At 36.9% G+C, this 20,074-nt stretch overlaps 1 long non-coding RNA gene across 1 annotated transcript in view; it reads right to left on the reverse strand.

Annotated features, from left to right (window-relative positions):
• Nucleotides 1-7,672: 7,672 nt before the first annotated feature.
• Nucleotides 7,673-20,074, reverse strand: part of LOC135321277 (uncharacterized) — a 226,441-nt gene continuing 214,039 nt past the window's right edge. Inside the window, exons 3-4 of the long non-coding RNA XR_010380857.1 lie at nt 13,060-13,202; nt 7,673-7,703 (exon numbers count right to left, since the gene is read on the reverse strand). This is a non-coding gene — a long non-coding RNA (uncharacterized LOC135321277). The remainder of the gene's footprint in view (nt 7,704-13,059; nt 13,203-20,074) is intronic.

Raw genomic sequence — 20,074 nt, forward strand, 5'->3', positions numbered from 1 at the left:
TAGATAGATAGATAGATAGATAGATAGATATTGCTAAGATTGATGTCAAAGAGCATGCTGCTTATGTTTTCTTTTAGTAGTTTTATGGTTTCAGGACTTATATTTAAATGTTTAATCCATTTTTAGTTTTTTTGTATGTAGAATGAGAAAGTAATCCAGGTTTTGTTGTTGTTGTTTTGCATGTAGCTCTTTAGTTTCCCAACACCATTTATTGTATTCTTGCCTCCTTTGTCATACATTAATTGACCACATAAGCATGACTTTATTTCTGGGCTATTTTGTTCCATGGGTCTATGTGTCTGTTTTTGTGCTGCAATAGTTTTGATTATTGTAGCTTTGTGGGACAATTTGAAATCAGGGGCAAGATACCTCCAGCTTTGTTCTTCTTTCTCAAGATTGGGCTAATGAAGGTCTTTTGTATTTCTATATACATTTTAGAGTTATTCCATTCTAGTTCGGTGAAAAATGCCATTGATATTTTGATAGTGATTGCACTGACTCTATAGACTGCCTTGGGGAGTCTGGTCATTTTAACAATTGTTGATTCTTCCAACTCATGAGCACATTTCCATTTGTTTGTGGAGTCTTCAACTTCTTTCATCAATGTATTACAGTTTACAGAGTACATGTCTTTTACCTCCTTAGTTAGATATATTCCTAGGTATTTTATTCTTTTTGATGCAATTGTACATGGAACGGTTTCCTTAATTTCTCTTTCTGAGCACTCATTGTTAGTGTATAGAAACACAACAGATTTCTGTATTTAATTTTTGTATACTGTAAATTAATTTCTTATTAATTTTAATAGTTTTGGTGGCATTTTTAGGATTACATACATATAATACATAATATATATGATTATTTGATGTTGGTGATCTCTTAATTTCAAACACATTCTAACAATCCTGCATTTTTACTTCCCCCTCATGTTAATGTTTTTGACTTCATATTTTACATCTTTTTATTTTGTGTACCCTTAACTATGTATTTTGGATATAGATGATTTTACTGCTTTTGTCTTTTAACCTTCCTACTGCCTTTATAAATGGTGGATCTTCTACCTTTACGATATACTTGCCTTTAGCAATGAGGATTTTCCTTTTGTAATTTTCATATTTCTAGTTTTGGTCTTTTCTGATAAGAGAAGTCTTTTTAACATTTTTTTGGAAAACTGGTTTAGTGGTGCTGAACTCTTTTGGCTTTTGCCCTGTCTGTAAAACTCCTTCTCTCTCCTTCATGTATAAATATAGCATTACCAGGTAGAGTATCATTGGTTGTCAGGGTTTTTTTCCCCTTTCATCACTTTAAATACATTGTGGCGTTCCCTTCTGGCCTGCAGAGTTTCTGCTGGAAAGTCAACTGGTAGTCTCATCACTGTTCCCTTGTACTTATCTAGTTGGGGTTTTTTGTTTTTTTCTTGCTGCTTTTAAGATTCTCTCTTTATCTTTAATTTCTGCCATTTTAATTACAGAATGTCTTGGTGTGGATCTCTTCCAGTTGATCTTGTTTGGGACTCCCTGTGCTTCCTACACCTGGAAGGTTAGGAAAGGTTTTACCTATTATTTCTTCAGATAAGTTCTCTGCCCCTTTTTCTCTCTCTCCTTCTTCTGGCGCACTATAAAGTGAATGTTAGTATGCTTGATATTATCCAAAAGGTATCTTAAGCTATTCATATATTTTAAATTCTTTTTTCATTTCTCTGTTTAGCTTGGATGATTTCTAATTCTCTGCTTCCAGTTTGCTGACCTGTTCTTCATCATCTAATCTAGTATTGATTCCTCTAGCATATTTGTAAATTTCAGTTAATTGTATTCTTCAGCTCTGTTTGGTTCTTTACATTTTCTAACTCTTAAATTTCTGTGTTCATCCATTCTTCTGATTTTGTTGAGCATCTTAATAATCATTACCTCGAACTCTTTATTGGGTAGATAGATTGCTTATCTCCACTTTACTTAGTTCTTCTGGAGTTTTATGTTGTTCCTTTCTTTGAAGCATACTCCTCAGTTGCCTCATTTTGCCTAATTCTGTTTTTATTTCTCTGTGTTATGTCAGTTATGTTTCTCAATCTTGGAGAAGTGGCCTCATGTAGGAAACATCCTGTAGTGCCCAGCAGCACACTCCCCTATTGTCACCAGAGCTATATGCTCTAGAGGTACCCCATATGTGGGCTGTATGGCCCTTCTGTTGTGGTGGGGACAACTCCAGTGGGTGTGCTTGTAGGCAGGGCTGGCCCCCAGTTCAGTTGGCTGCAAGGCCCCTTCTTCAGGCATCTCTCTAGTGGGTGGGGCCGGGTCCTGGCTGCATGGCCCAGGGGGTCCCAAGTCTGGGTTCAGCCCACTGGTTGGTGGTGCTGGGGGACACCTGGCTGCAGGGCCTACGGGAACTGAGGGCTGTTGTTAGCCCTCTTGAGGTTGGGGCTGTGTCCCAGAGTGACTGGCTACATGGCCTAGGGGTCCTAGGGTTGTTGCTGACTGATTGGTGAGCAGATCCAGGTCCAGGGCTATTGGCTACAAGTCCTAGGTCCCCATGCAGCCAGCTGCTCCGCCTGGGGAGTCCCAGGACTGGTGCCAACCAGGTGGTGGGAGGGTAAGCCTCTGGCACTAATAGGCTAGAGGGAGAACTCCAACATGGCACTTTCCAGCACCAGTGTTCTTCTGTTAGAAAAAGCTCCCCAGAATGACTGCCACCAGCGTCTATGCCCCCAGGGCAACTCCCAGTTGCCTTCTGCCCCTTTGGCAGGCTCTCCAAGATCAGCAAGGGGGTCAGATCCAGGCTCCTTTCAAACTACTGCCTCTGTACCGGATCTCACAGAGTGAGATTTTGTATGTGCCCTTTTAAAAGCAGAGTCTCTGTTTCCTTCAGCCCCCCTGCTCTCCTGTGTGAAAGCCCTGCTGACCTTCGAAGTCAGACTTTGTGGAGCCTCACCTCCTGGTGCAGGCCCCCGGGAGGGGGAGCCCAGCGTGGGGCTCAGACTCGGTCCCTGAGGAGGGCCTGTGCAACGTGATTATGTTCCTATTTGCGGGTCTCCTACTCAGGGGTGGGGGTCTTGACTATACTGCATCTCTACCCCTCCTCCTATCTTATTGTAGTTCCTTCTTTATATTTCAGGTATTTAAAAATATTTTCTGACAGTCTTCAGAAATTTAATCAGTATTTGCTCTGTAAATACTTGTAATTTTGTTTGTACTTAGGAGAAAGTGAGTTCAGGGCCTTCCTATTCCACTGTCTTGGCCACACACCTTTTGTGTTTTGGTGTCTTTGAGTATCAGTATGTTTTGACTTCTTTATCATGTTATTTTTAATTACTATAGGTTTTTTCCCTTCTGATGACCATGAGGCTTATATAAAATATCAAAATTATAACACTCTATTTTAAACTGATAACTTAACTTCAATAGAATTCCTAAGCTTTATAATTTTACTACTCCCTGTCACATTTTAGGTTATTGATGTACAGTTTATATATATTTTAATATTGTATAACTAATAATAGATTATTGTACTTAGTTTTTACCTTTTAAACTTTAGAGTTGTAAGCGAATTACACCCAACCATTACTGTATTACAGACTGTAACTTTGACTATATATTTATCATTACCAGTGAGTTTTATGTTACCATTTTATATTTTGGGGATGTTAATTAGCATCTTTTAATTCCACTCAAAAAACTCCCTTTAGCATTTCTTGTAAGGCAGGTCTGGTGTGAATGACTCTGCTTTTGTTTTTTTTCAGGAAGTCTTTATTTCTACTCCATTTCTTCTTTCAGTATTTTGAATATATCATCCCATCTTCTCCTGGCCTGAAAATTTTCCTTTGAGAAATACATCAATAGTCTTAGGCAGGTTCTCTCCTTCTTGTATATAATTTCTCTCTTTTCTCTTACTGCTTTCAAAACTCTTTCTTTTGACTTTTGATAATTTAATTGTAATATGCCTCTGTGTAGTCCTCTTTGCGGTCTTTTGGCTTTTATGGATCTGGATGTCCGTTTCTCACCCCTGATTTGGGAAATTTTCAGACATTATTGCTTTAAAGGTACTTTCTGTCCCATCCTTTTTCTCTTTTGCTTCTGGAATTTCCAGAACATGGATATGGTTTCTTTTAATTGTGTCTAATAACTCCTGCAGGCCTGTTTCACTCTTTCTCATTCTTTTTACTTCTTGTTCCTCTGAGTGGATAATTTCAAATGTCTTCTAGGTCAGTGATTCTTCCTTATGCATTGTTGAGTCTGATTTTGAAACTCCCTATTCAATACTTTAGTCATTGTATTTTTCAGCTCCAGCATTTGTTTGGGGTTTCTTTTTTTTATGGTTTTTACTTTGTTATACTTTTCATTCTGTTCATGTATTATTTTGTTGTGTTCTTACATTTCACTAAACTTTTAAAATAGAATTATTCTAAATTTTTTGTCTGATAGTTGATAGATTTCTATTTTTTAGGGTCAGTTATTATTAGAGTTTTATTAGTTTCCTTTGGTGGTATCATGTCAACCATGTTTATTGTGATTCTTGATTCCTTATGTTTGTATCTGCACATTTGAATACGCAGTCTCCTCCAGATTTTACAGGTTTGCTTTGGCAGCGACAGATCTTCACCAGTCAATTTAGTTCAGGTTTGTGAGTGTCTGCTGGTAACCTCCTTGGGCATGTGGGGCTTGCTATCACAGTCTCTTGGGGAGCAAGGCCACTGCCTGAGCTCTGAGTTGGGAGAGGATGGGGTTGCTGCTTGCTGAAAACAGTTGCATAGCACTGCTGACTTTGTTCTCTGCCTAATTGAGGCTATGGATGGGCTTTATGGGAAGCCTCAATCAGGCTTACCAGATGGTCAGAACTGAAGAATGGGTACTAAACTCAGGAGTAGGTAAGGCTATGAACTAGTGGCTGTGTCTTGAAGGACAGTAGGATGGGCCCCAGGGCCTGCAGAACTTATTGTCTGGGGCCCCAAATCAGGCAAGACTGCACTGAATTCCTTGGCCTGATAGGTCCACTTGTTCTGCCACATTCTGTGCTTCCTGTTCAAGTGCCACTGTACGTAGGGCTGTTGGATGCACTGCATAGCTTCCCGTTTTCTGTGGTTAGGTTCCCTGGTCAGGAGGGCTGAAAGCTATTTTAATTAAGCCAAAGCTGTGCAATAGGCCTGTCGACCAACTGTGTTCCCCCACCACCAGCAAGTATTGAAGGCACATCTGCTCAAAGCACCTCCGTGACAGCCACATTACTCATTTAATCATTGAAGATGTGACAATTTATCATATGGCAAAGGATGTGTTCAAAGTTTGGATGCTATTTAAATATCAGCATTCCCTCAAGGACTCTGGGATTCTGGAGTTCTAACTAAGGATGATATTTATCCAAAGCTGGAGTAGCACTATTGGCTTATTTATACTGTGAAAGATGCTGAAGAACTGATAATTTTCCACTAACTATGGCAAGACCTTGTCCCCAACTGTTCCTCACCACTCACCTTGTTAAACTCAAATTGACCCACTGTCTGCTAAGCTGAAGCCCCAGTCTTGCATCTGTCTTGTAATTAACTGCAGTTCAATTTACTCAGACCTTCAGAGAATCTAAGCAGTGAAAAATTCTGAGAACAAATTTGAACTTTGAACTGGTTTAATCTGTCCCATAAAACTTTAAGCTCTGTGTTCCCTGCAGAGCAGTCATCTTGAGCTCTTCTTACCTTTTAGTCAAGACTAGAGCTAACAGTTTCTGGTGGGGCTGTTCTTCTCCCACCATTCTCTGGCACTACTTTCTAGTCTTCTCAAATAAAAAAGAGATTATATTCATTTTTAAATAATTCTTGTTTTACCAAGATTTAAATGGATAGCAAATAAGAGTCTTCTTTGGTAAATTTCAGAAAGGCTTGAGAAATTTGGAAGTAATTTTGCAATATATAAACCTCCATTCCCTTTCTCCCTCCACAGCCATGCACTTTAAAGGTTTCATGGGACAAAGGAACTTCCATGTTTGACTGTAAGAAACCATGGTCCCAAGGAAGGTTACAGTCTTCATCTTGCAACAAGAATTGCAAAAGCAGACTAAGTCTTGAATTAAAAAGCTAGCTTAGCGGTCTTAAAGGTTGAGTCACTATCTTTTGCCTAGATAGGGCAACAAAATTCACTTATGTACTTTTTAGACTATTACTGGGTTCATGCTAGACTCCAAATTACTAGTTGTCATCATGAAAAGTTACCAGGTGAAGATCAAATACACAATAATAATGGAAATCCAGAGTGATATAAATTGCAAGATGGCAGCATAAAAACAACCATCTGAAGTAAATTTTCCTTGAACTTGGCCATGCATATTTTGATACTTCCCTCTCCACAATTCTTATCCCGAAAGCCTGGATAACAGAGATACTCAGTGAGGTGAAATCTGAATGTGATGGGAAGATCAAAATATGGGTAGCATAGAAAAATGTATTTATCCCTTTTTATTCTCCGAATAGTTGGTAACTTAGCATGTCAGGTCTCTCTCCAGTGTGAAGTTGACTGCTTTCTGTCATTTAGTTGAAGGAAAGATTCTCTGTATTGACTCTTATCAATTTCTCCTTTATACCTGGACCATCCTGAGCCAAGAGGGAATATGTGGGTAGAGATCCCAGACCCTCTTCCTAATTAGTTTCAACAAACAGGCTCCCCCCCCCCCCCCGTCAAACTGTAACTATATCCTAAACCCTGCTTAAACAAAATAAGGCCCAATGGCAAATAGGAGCATCTGGAAATAATCTCTGCCTCTTGCTTTCACTCTCTATCCTGATTTAAACTTTGTTTAATTTGACACAGCCTTATTGAAGATGATCACAAGCAGAATTCTACAAACACTACAGATTTTTTTTTCAATCCCCCATGGCAATCAAAACAATTAATGTCTTAAACAAGGGCATCAGTGAAGATGGTAAGTAGATGGAGGTCAGATATCACAAACCTGTGTTGTGCAATATGGGACCATCCCGTGTATATAAAAGGAATGAGTAAAACAGAGAGGATGATCACAGAAATTGGCAAGTAAAGGTAGACTCTCTAGCATGGTAGGTAGAAACAATTTAAAAGTCTAAATCATTTCTCTCCTTAGGAAATAGGTATGGTTCTAAGAGGCAGCTGAAGGACTTTTGATGCGGTAGAGGAGGCTGTCTTAAAACTTCAAAGAAATGTAAAAGTGTGTTTTCTCTGGACATAGAGCTCCAGGAAAAGCCACCTAGCCCCTCTCACTGCAAACCAAGTTGCCATCACACATCACCAATGCCGTTGATGCAGTTCTGGAGCATATATAATTCTGAAACAATGATGAAATATCTGTAACCTAAAGAAACATCAGAACTTTAACCTTCCATGTGAACTGTTACCTGAAGTTTCCTCTAGCTTGTCAAATATCCTTCAGGACGTTTCTCTTACTGAACCTCTTAGTAGTCAATAGCTGTGGTGAGTTCAGCAATAGGAATGTATCAGTGAGGTCAATCTAGCACATGGAAAATTGTGCTTTCTATTTGCCTTAAATTAGACTGCTATCCTCCACAGAGAGCAATTTAAATCTAAAAGGATTCCAGTATTTTAAGACAGTACTCTGATTTCTGTGGAAATGGAATATAGTGAAGGTTTGTGGAACTTCATTTTGAGGCATCCTTAGCTGTTGATATGGATCTGTTTGTTAAGTCCTATAAATACTTACAGGTAATGGGATCATTTCCAAAGAAATTTACCAACCTATGAAAGGAAAGACAAGTGTCATAGAAGGCAAAATTAAAGACTCAAGTTACATTTTAGAACTAGGAAATACAGGAGCAGAATTAGTCAATTAGTACAGAGGAGATTCATGCATGATGGTTTTGGGAGATTCACTGGACATTAACGTGAGTCCTAGGAAATTATAAGTTTTTTTTATTGCAATATCCTTGACATAATATTGTATTAGTTTTAGGTGTACAACATAATGATATGACATATATGTATATTTCAAAATGATTCCCACAATAAGTTAACATCCATCACCTCGCATGGTGACAATTTTTTTCTTTTAATGAGCACTTTTAAAGATCTACACCCTTAGCAAATTTCAAATGTACAATAAAATACTCTTAGCCATAGTCACCATGTCATACAGTACATCCTCAGTATTTATCTTATAACTGGAAGGTTGTATACCTTTGGATCCTTTCAATCATTTCACCTAATACTGGCAACATCAATCTGTTTTCTGTATCTATGAGTTTGTTTTCCTTTTAAAGATTCCACATATAAGTGAGGTCATTTAGTGTTTGCCTTATCTCACTAGACAATGCCCTCAGGTTCCATCCATGTTGCTGCAAATGGCAGGATTTCTTCCTTTCCAATGGCTGAATAATATTCCATTGTGTGTATTTACCACATTTTCTTTATCCATTCATTATCAATGGACATTTAGGTTGTTTCTATGTCTTGGCTATTGAAAATAATACTTCGGTAAACACAGGACTACAGCTATCTTTTTGAGTTACTGTTTTCCTTTCCTTTGGATAAATACCCAGAAGTAGAATTGCTAGCTCATTGGGTAGCTGTATTTTTAACTTTTTGAGGAACCTCCATACAGTTTTCCCTAGTAGCTGTACCAATTTACATTTTCACTAACAGTTTCCTTTTCTCTACATCCTTGCCAACAGTTGTTACTTATAACAATCATTCTAACTTGTGTGAGGTGATACCTCGTTGCAGTTTGGATTTGAATTTTTCTGATGATTAGTGATATTGAGCACCTTCTCATGTACCTGTTGACCATCTGTATGACTTCTTTGGAAAAAATGCATATTCAGTTTCTCCACCCATTTTTTAATCAGATTGTTTTTGCTATTGAATTATATAGGTTCTTTATATATCTTGATATTAACTTATCAGATAAATAATTTGAAAATATGTTCTATTTGGTAGGTTACCTTTTCAATTTGTTGATGGTTTCTTTGCTGTGCAGAACTTTGATGAAGTTCCACTTGTGTATCTTTGCTTGTGTTGCCTTTGCTTTTTGGGTCAAATCAAAAAAATCATCAAGACCAATGTCAAGGAGCTTACCTACTTCTCTAATGTTTTCTTCTAGGAGTTTTAAGGTTTCAGGTCTTACATGGAAGTCTTTAATTCACTGTGAGTTAATTTTTCTGCATGGTATAAGATAGTGGTCCAGCTTCATTCTTTTTACATAGCCAGTTTTCCCAATGCCACTTATCCAAGCAACTATCCTCTCTCCATTGTATATTCTTGGCTCCTTCACCATAAGTTAATTGACAATATATGTGTGAGATTATTTCTGGGCTCTCTATTCTGTTCCATTAATGTATGTGTCTGTTTTAATTACTATAGCTTTGTACTCAGGAAGCATAATGCCTCCAGCTTTGTTCTTTTTAATATTACTTTGGGCCTTTTGTGGTTTCATATAAATTTTAGGATTGTCTGTTCTCTATCTGTCAAAAATTCTGTTGTGATTTTGATAGGGATTGCACTGAATCTATAGCTGGCTTTGGGTATTATGGACATTTTAACAGTACTGATTCTTCTAATCCATAAGCATGGAATATTTTTCCAAATAAATGCCTTCTACCTCCTTGGTCAAATTTAGTTCTATGTATTTTATTCTATTGGATGTAGTTGTGAATAAGTTTTTAATTTCTTTTTCTGATAGTTTGTTATTAGTATATAAAAACACAACTGATTTTTGTATATTGATTTTGTATCCTGCAACTTAATTGTATTCACTTACTTGATTGGTTTCTAGGAGTCTTTAATGTTTTCTATATATAATATGCCAATTGCAAAGAGAGTTTTACCTCTTCCTTTCCAATTTGGATGTCTAGTATTTCTTTGTATAATTGGTCTGGCCAGGACTGTCAGTGCTGTGTCAAACAGGAGTGATGGGAATGTGGCATCCTTGTCTTATTTGTGATCTTAGAGAAAAAGCTTCTCACTTTTGAATACGATGTTAACTGTGGACTGGTCGTATTTGTCCTCTGAGGTTGAGTACATCCCTTCTATAACCGCTCTGTTGAGAGTTTATATCATGTATGGATGGTGAATTTTGCCAAGTGCTTTTTCTGTATATTGAAATGATATTTGTATCCTTCACTTTTTAAATATGCTGTATCACATTGATTAATTTGAGAATGTTGAAACTTCCTCGTTCTCTGGAATAAATCCCACAGGTGTGTGATCCTTTTAATGTGCTTTTTGAATTCAGTCCGCTGATATTTTATTGAGGATTTTTGTACCCATGTTCATTGGGGATATTGGCCTATACTTTTCCTTTATGGCAGTATCTTTGTCTCACAGGGGTGTCAAGGCAGTGCTGCCTACATAATCATCTTCTGTTTTTTAAGAGTTTGACAAGGATTGGTAATCCATCGTTTTTCAATGATTAGTAGAATTCATCAATTCATCAGTAAAGCCCTCTGGTCCTGGAAGATATGACTTCTTATATTTGCTGGGAGATATTTGACTACTGATTCAATCTCCTAACTAGTAGTCTGTTCAGGTTTTCTAGTTCTTCATGGTTCAGTCTTGGATAAATTCCTGGAAACATTCTATTTACTATTTTTTAGGGTGTTTAATTTGTTGGCTTGTAATTGTTCATAGTAGTCTCTATGTTCTTTTGTATTTCTGTGGCATCTGCTGTGAACTCTCCTTTTTCATTTCTAATTTTTCTCGGTGAGTCTAGCTAAAGGTTCAAAACACTCTAATCTTGTTTATTTCTTTATTTCTATTAGTGTATTCTTTTTTTCTAGTTTCTTGAGGTATAAAGTTGTGTCGTTAATTTGAGATCTTCTATGTTTCTTATAATAGGGATGGTGATAGCAATAAATACCTATATAACTGCTTTTGCTACATTGTATATGTATTATCTTATGTCTCAAGAAATATTTTTATTTCTCTTGACCCATTGGTTATTCATTAGCATGTTATTTAATCTCAAAATATGTGAATTTTCCAGTTTCTTCTTGTAGTTGGTTCCTAGTTTCATAGCATTGTGTGGAAAAAAATGCTTGCTATTTCAATTTTCTTGAATTTATTAAGACTTATTTTGTGGCCTAATATATATCTTGGAGAGTGTTCCGTTGGTGTGTGAGAAGAATATGTATTCTCTTGCTTTTGGATGGACTGTTCTGTAAGTATCTGATAAGTTCATCCAGTCTAACATGCCGTTTAAGGCCAGTGGTTCCTTAGTGATTTCCTATCTCAATCATCTATCCATTGATGAAAGTGGGGTATTTAACTCTCCCACTATTATTATATTGCTATTTCTGTTTCAATCCATTAAATTTTGCTTTATATATTTATGTGATCCTATGTTAGGTGCATAAATACTTACAAATGTTATGTCTTGTTGGATTGACTCCTTTATCTTGAAGTCTACTCTGTCAGGGTAGATGCCTGAGCTCTCTGGTTTACGTTTTCATGGAGTATCTTTATCCATCCCTTTACTTTCAGTCTTCAAATTTGTGCCCACAAAGCTGAAGTGAGTCCCTTATATAGTTGGTTCTTTTTTTTTAAATCCACCAGCTGCTCTGTCCTTTGGAGAATTTAGTCTATTTATATTTAAAATAATTATTGATAGGTGTGGACTATTGTCATTCTGTTAATTGTTTTCTGGCTGTTTTGTAGTAATCCCTTTGTTTTTTTTTTTCTCTTTGTGATTTTCTGTAATGTAATGCATAGAATTTCTTTATCTTTTTCTTACTTGTGGTTAACATGATATAAATACAAGATATTTTATGTAAATAAGTCAATTATAAGTTGATAATGAATTAATTTAAATACATTCTAAAGCTCTCCAGTTTTACTCTCCCAGTATGTATCATGCTTTTACTGTCATAATTTATATTCTTTTATCTTATGTATCCATTAACAAATTAGTGTAGTTATATTATTTTTACTGCTTTTTCTTTAGCCTTCATACTAGATTTGTAAGTGATAAAATAAACTATGTTGTATTGTGGGAGGTTAATTCTTAATATATATTTACCTTATCCAGTGAGTGAGATGTATACTTAAGAACCCTAATTAGGAAGAGGAAAACATACTTCAGCTGAAAGAAGTCCCTTTAACATTTATTGTAAGGCCAGTCTATTGGTGGTAAACTCCTCCAGCTTTTTCTTATCTGGAAAGCTCGCTCTCTCCAATTCTGAAGGACTATTTGACAGAGTGTTTTTGAGGGTTTTTTGTTTGTTTGTTTGTTTGTTTTGTTTTTCTTTCAGCACTTTGAATATATTGTGCCTCTCTCTTCTGGCCTACAAATTTTCTGCTGACAAACCTGTTACATAAAAAGGAACCCACATGTTCTTCTCTTGTTACTTTTAAGATTTTTAGATTGTCTTTAACTTTTGACTAATTACAATGTACCTTGGTATGGGTCTTTATGGAGAATTCTCCGGCTTTCCTGAATCTGAACAACTGTTTCCTTCCCCTTTCTCTTCTCCCTTGAGACCTATAATGTAATATATATGTCCTCTTAATGTTGGCCCATAATTCCCTTTATCTTCATTCTTTCTGTTTGCTCCTTTAATTGGATGAATTCCACCAATCTGTCTTAGTCACTAATCCTTTCTTTTGCTTCATCTGGTCTGCTGTTGACCCCCTCTATGGAAGTTTTCAGTTATTTTATTCAGCTCAGAAAATATAAGGAAGTACCAAACAGAAATCACTATCTTGTTGTTGAAATTCTCACTCTGTGTATTGTTCTCTTGAACTCAGTGAGCATCCTTGTGACTATAATTTTGAACTCTTTGCTTTGCCAGGTAAATTACTTACCTTTTTTTTCCCTTAGGGATTAATCTTGTTTTTTCACTTTGGAACATATTCCTGTGTTTCTTCATTTTTACTCTTTGTTGGTCTCTCTGCATTAGGCAAAACAGCCACCTCTCCTAGTCTTGAAGGATTATCTTGTGTAGGAAATAAAACTTTGGTCAGCCCTGTCCCAGATCATTATTGCCCCTCAATTCTTTGTGTTTTTAGTGGCTCCCAGTACGTAAGGATACGACTACCTCAGGTGTCCCAAAGGGAAAGGGGAAAGATCTCAGTCAGCAGCTTTTAAAGTATGAAAATGTACCTCTTTCAGGGGAAGACTGGGAGATGAAGATGTCTGAATACTCATTCTGCACTGCATCCTGAAGGGATGTGGCCTCTGGGCAGCAGCTCCAAAAGCTATGGAGCTTTACTGGGCACAAACTCCTCTTCTGAGACACTGGTGACCTGCAGCAGGGCAGAGGGACAGTGAAGAGGGCACTCTTGCTGGCCTCTCTAAAGGAAAGGCTGGGAATTTCTGTCTCCTGGTTTGCTCTGCCCTAGATACATAGCTGATTAAGAACTGTTTATGTGTTCTATAGAATGGTAATGAGCAAAGAAACAGAAGACCTGCTGGCCACCAGAGGCAGATTAAAAAGGTACATTTCCTGGGTGGCAGCTGAAAAACGTGGGCTGCTGACATGTACACAAGTTCCTTTTCAGGAGATAGTAGGGGCCTAGAACAAGACGGAGTGCAAAGATGGTGCCAGCAAACTTCCACCATCTCTGCAATATTGCAGTTGGCCCCTAGTTGTGTGTGAAATTAGAAGGCCTGTTTCTCAGGCTGAAGCTTTTAGGATAAGCAAATAGGCGTCTTTCACAGAAAGACTGGGCACATTTTAGTGTATTGTCTTTTAGAGTGATGGCAGCATCATAGTAATGTAAAGCACTGCCTTTGTCTCTCTCCTTCAATCTAAAACCATGAAAACATCCATAACTAACAAAGGTTTCCTTGCCTGAGCCACCAGGATGCCCGAGAGATCCAAACCTCTCTCTAAAAGTAGGTGGATGGGAACACATTCAAGTGATGGTCGTGCCTGCAACCCTGGCTTCCAGGCCATGGACGCTGAGCCCACGGTGCCAGAGAACCCAGTAGCAGCAGGGGAGGCAGTGGGGCCCAAAACCCTGGCCTGCCAGCCACAGAGGTGGTGCTCACAATGCTGGTGCCCCAGGTGATGGAGGGTGGACAATTCTTATTCTCAAAACTTGTGCTTTAGTGCCACATAAGGGGAAAAAACCTAAAGAAAGGTATTTTACTGCTTTAAATGTGCCAGCAGAGGAACAACTCATCAAGCACCATGAAAAACTTTAGTAACATGGTTTCACAAAAGCTAACAATTCTCCATAAATCTTAAAGTCACAGAATATTGTAATGTAACTGACAGAATTCAAAATAGCTGTCATAAAGAAACAAAGAAAAGAACCAAGCAGATTCTCTAGCTGAAAAACTCAGTAAAAAAATATGAAGAATGCATTAGAAAGCATTGGAAATAGAGCAGGCCATATGAAAGAGAAGATTAGACAGCTTGAAGGTAGAAATCTAGAAATGATATAGGTAAAGGTGAGAAAATTAAAAATCTATGAGAACTATCAAGCTCCATTAAGGAGGTGACAATAACAGGGAACGTCTCAAAACTGGTAAAGGTCATAAGGCTGTGAAGACACCTAATTACCTCAATACAAAAAGACCCTCTATAAGATGTATATACAAGTCAGTGACAAAAGAATTTTAAAGGCATCCAGGTAAAAAAAATAAACTCCCATTAGGCTATCAGATTTCTTAGCAGAAATTCTATAGGCCAGGAGAGAGGCCAATAATATTCTCAAAATACTGAAAGATAAATAAAAATTGCTAGATGATAATTTTGGGTGACAAAGTTACCATTCAGATATGAAGGAGAAATAAAGGCTTTCCCAAACATAAGCTGAAGGAATTCACTAGACCTACCTTACAAGAGATGTTGAAAGCAGCTCTTCTAGAAACAAAAGGGCAAAAATACACAAAACTTTGAGCAAGATGATAAATAGAACTAGAACATAATAGATTTTTAAATTGTAAAAGTTAAAGGGGGAAAATGCAGTAAAAATAACTATACTTACTTTAATTTGGTAACAAACTCAACAGAAGAAGGGGAAATTTGAGACAAAAAACATAAATAAAAGGGGAAAAGGATGGGATTATATAGGCAAATAAAAATAGGATGCTTTGAGCAGAAAAAGGACTATTTTATCTATGAGATGTTTTATACAAACCTCATGGTAAGCACAAAACATAAATCTAGAGCAGAGACACAATAGTAGTAGTAAGTCCTCATTTACACATAATCACCCTAAAAATAAGTGAACTGAATTTACCAATCAAAAGACAGAGTGGCTGGATAAATTGAAAAATAAGATCCAACTCTATGCTGCCTCCAGGAGACTTGTCTTAGCTCTAAAGACCAACATAAAGTAAAGGGATGAAAGGTGATACCCCAAGCAGTTGGCAGCCAAAAGAAAGTGTGCATAGCAATACTTATATCAGACAAAATAGACTTCAAGCTAAAAAAGGTAACAAGAGACAAAGATAGACATTGTCCTCTAAACACAAAAGGGAAATTGACAACAACACAATAATAGTAGGGGACATCCAGATCCATGAGGCCCAAAGTACCCCAGAGAGGCTGAACCTGCACAGGGCTACACTGACACAAATTAAAATGTCAAATGTCAAAGACAAAGAAAGATCTTGAAAGCACCAAGAGAAAAGACAGATTACATACAAAGGAACCCTCAATAACACTGTGGGTAGATTTTGCAAGAGACACTTCTTAGGCCAAGAGAGAATGGATTGATATATTTAAAACTTTTTTTTTTTTAAATGGTCACTCAAGAATTCTATACCTGACAAAGTGATTAAAAATTTTCCCTAGCAAACAAAAGCTGAGTGAGTTCCTCAGCACCAGACCTGCCTTACCAGAAATGCTAATGAGGCTTCACTGAGTGGAAGCACAAGTATGCTAATTAACATCATAGAAACAGAAGGTAGTGTAAAACTAATGGTAAATATATAAAGTTAGAGTCCATAATATGGTAATAGAAATGCATAACACCCTTAATACTGTTAAAAGTTTAAAAAGTATAAAAATAACCCTAACTAAAATATTTTTTTCATATTGTTTATCCAATAATATGTTAAACTATGACATCAATGATCAAAAATGTGAAGGGAGAAGTAAAAATTTAAAGTTTAGGAATAGTATTCAAGTTATCAGTTAAAATAGGATGTTAACATTTTAAGATATTTTATGTAAGCCTCATGGTAACCACTAGGGAAAAACCTGTAATAACACAAAAGAACATGATAGAGATATCAAAGCATACTGATACAAAAGACATCAAAACACAAAAAAGACAGGAAGAGAAGAAGTAGAGTGCATCTACAAAACAACCAGAACAATTAACTAAATGCCAATAGTAAGCCCCTACATTTCAATAATTACTTTAAACTTAAATAGATTAAATTCTACAATCAAAAGACAGAGTATCTGAAGCGATTAACAAATAAGGTATCAATATGCTGCTTACAAGAGGTTCGCGTTAGCCTTAACACACATAGACTGAGAATGAAAGGATGGAAAAAGATATTGATGATATCATATATACTCCAAGAATATGTAACAACTGTAAATAATTATGCACCCAAATCTATAAAGCAAAACTAACAGAACTAAAAGGAGAAACGAACAGCAATGCAACAGTGAATGGATCATCCAATCACTAAAGAAACAGCAGTCTGAACATTATCAATCAAATAAACCTAATAGACACATAGAGAACATTCTATCTGAAAACAGCAGAATATACATTTTTCTCAGTCACACATGGAGCACTTTCTAGGATACTCTTATGGTAAGACACAAACAAGTCTTACCAAATTCAAGAATACTGAAATTGTGTTAAGTAATTCCTCTGACCACAATGGTATAAACCTAGAAAACATAAGAGGAAAACTGAAAAAGACCCAAATCAAAAAAATTATGAACAAAAGAGGAGACGTTATAACTGTTACCAAAGAAATACAAAGAATCATCAGAGGCTACTATAAACAAGTAAACGCCAACTAACTGGACAACCTAGAAGAAATGGAAAAATTATTAGAAACATACAACCTGCCAAATCTGATGCGACCGAATATTGGTGAGGTGACTGGAGACTTGTGATACTAACTCAAAGAAAAGTGCAGGGCCAGCTGGCTTCACTGGCAAATTCTACCAAATACTTAAAGAAGAGTTAACACTAATCCTTCTCAAACTTACAAAAACTCTTATAGAAAATCAAAGAGGGAGGGAATACACCCAAATTCATTTTACGATGCCAACATGACCCTGATACCGAAATCAGACACTACAGAAAAAGAAAAGAAAAAAAATCTACAGGCCAATATCCCTGATGAATATAGATGAAAAAAATTCTTGATAAAATACTGGTAAACCAAATTCAGCACGCTAAAAGGATCATTACTGTGTTTCAGTGGGATCGATCCTGGGATGCAAAAGTGGCTCAACATACGTAAATCACTCCATGTGAATGTGATCCATCACATTAATAGAATGAAGGAAAAATCATGTGATCATCTCAGTACATATAGAAAAGGCATTTTACAAAATTCAACATTGTTCCTAGTAAAAGGCCTTAAATTAGGTACAGAATGAATATGCCTCAATATAATAAGGTTTATTTATAAGCCCACAACTAACATCACCCTCAATGGTAAAAGGTTGAAAGCTTTTCCTCTAAGATCAGAAACAAGAAAACAGTGCCCACTCTAACCACTCCTTTTCAACATAGTACTGAAAGTCCTGGCCAGAACAATCTACAGGAAAAAGAAATCCATGTCATCAAATTGGAAAGGAGAAAGTAAAATTGTCTCTAATTGCTTATGTATTAGAAAATCCTAAAGACTCTACCCCAAAACTGTTAGATCTAATAACTGAATTCAGTAAAGTTGCAGGATACAAAATTAACATACAGAAGTCAGTCAGAGTGACAAAGAGTATCTGATTTCACTTATAGGTGGAACAAACTTTTTAAAATAAGAGGTAAGATCTGTGGTTACCAGAGGTTGGGGGTTGGAGGTGAGGGAACTGGACAAATGTGGTCACAAGGTACAAACTTCAAGTACTAGGGGTACAATGTACAACATCATGACTATAGTTGACACGGCTGTATGGTCTATTGGAAAGTTGCTAAGAGAGTAGATCCTAAAGTTCTCAACATAAGGGAAAAGTTTTTCTTTTTAGACTACATGAGATAATGGATGTTAAGTAAATTCACTGTGGTAATCATATCAATATATGTAAATCAAGTCATTCTGTAAACCTTAAACATATACAGTGTTACATGTCAATTATATGTCAATAGTACTGAAAAATTAAATTTAACTGTATGCATGTTAATTTCTTGACAGTAAGTACTTAAATTTTATTACATGGGTTATAGAATATATGTTAAAGATGTTTTTAATGAAGGTGTGGTCCATTTTAGAAAAAGTTTAAAGTTATCTTAAGCTCTATATCTTCTCTCTACTTATGAGTATACTGCAATGATGGAAAACCATTTGGAAATAATGTCTAAATTGGGGAGGTCCATGTATGTGGTAGAAATGTGAACCAATACCTACTGTGCATCAAAGATCACCTAGGGAATGAAGATGAACTGGCATCCCAGTTAAGAACTGTAATCTCTTGGGTGGCAACAGACTTCACTGGGGTAATTCCTTAGTTTTCCAGCATACTGAGCCTTATCCAAGATAATTCTGTTCAACTTAGTTATTTGTTGGGAAAATGAAAAACAGATGTTGGTCCATGCAAGAATTCAACAGCTCTGGCTGTAAAATTCCAGATGGCAAAGAGGTGATGGGCCAAGGTCAAAGATTAGAAAACAGCATAAAAGTAGAGTAGATAAAAAAATTGGCGATGGTGTGAAGCAACCAGCGACTGAATTGCTAGTCCCTAGTGGCTTGTTAGGGTTCTCCTACTCTATAAAAACAAGTTCACTTAAAAGCAAGATTATCTTCCAATTGACTATTTCTCTTTATTCCTCACAAAACTTCTGTTGAGAAGCTTATCTGTGGCCCAGCAGTAAATTTTGGCTTGAACTTGTAACGTGAAACTGAGTTGCCAAAAATAAAGATTGGCAGAAGAGCCAGAAAGTTGGGAGTAAGAGAAAGAGCAACACAGAACAGTCACAGATTAAACAAGGCCTGGTTTAATTTTAATGCCTCACAGGAAATTTTTCACGGAGCCAGAAAAGGTACAGGCATTATGAATGGAATCGAGATGAGCTAATTTGGATGTCATTGAAAAGTGATCCTGAGACAAGGACTTGGATGCAGGTCAGCATTTTGGAAAATAATCTCAAGATCTGAAGGGGAGGAGCAGGGAATATAAGACAAGGATGAAGAGAGAGACAAAGAAGGGTAGCTATGTGGGCAACCAGAGCTCAGTCTCCCTGGGAGACTTCAGTGTTAAGGGAATTATGACCCACTAACCAATCTTGTTCTGAAGGAGAAAAAGCTTCAAGAGTGCCAGGCAAGCTCATTCCAATTAATCACAGTGTAATGAGTATCCTATCAGCCATAGGTTAATTCACCATAGTTAAAAGTTGCTCAGTGCATCCTCTAACAGCCATTGAAGATAAAGTGCATCTTGGTTTGTTTTTTTTTTTCCCCTCTTGAGAAGAGATGGAGTAGGTCTGTATTTACTTATCTGTTTCTGTTCTCTAACTGCCATCTTAACTTTCCATTTGCATTCAGGAATAACAAGATTCCTCTTGTGTGAAACATCACTGGAAAGGAAATAACCCCATATATCAGCTTAATCTCTACATACAAATGATGCAGTGTTTCGCAAAATGGCAGATCTGTAACCTGTTTAGAGTTGAAAGGTACGTTTTCAGTAGTGTTCAGTTATTTGTCACAGCAAAACCTTAGCTTTCAGGTGGCACAATTAAACATCTGTTACTCAGAATGTAAAGGCAGCTGTGCAAACTCCCTAAAATGAACATAGTTCTCTCAGTGAACTTGCATGATTCTCCCCCAGGTCCACTAGATTCTTTGCCAAGGTTTACTCTCTTTCCTCTGAAAGCGTAAATATGTCTTCTAATGTCTGCTTAATGGGTAGAAACTTAGAAAATGAAGTACCATGTAACAGTGTATGGGGCACCACCAGACTGGTTACCTACCCCAACCACTGTGTTCCTGTCCACCTTTCCCCGTCCAAGCCTAAGCATGACTCTCA

This window comes from Camelus dromedarius, chromosome 5 (assembly GCF_036321535.1).
Source record: "Camelus dromedarius isolate mCamDro1 chromosome 5, mCamDro1.pat, whole genome shotgun sequence".
Taxonomy (NCBI): domain Eukaryota; kingdom Metazoa; phylum Chordata; class Mammalia; order Artiodactyla; family Camelidae; genus Camelus; species Camelus dromedarius.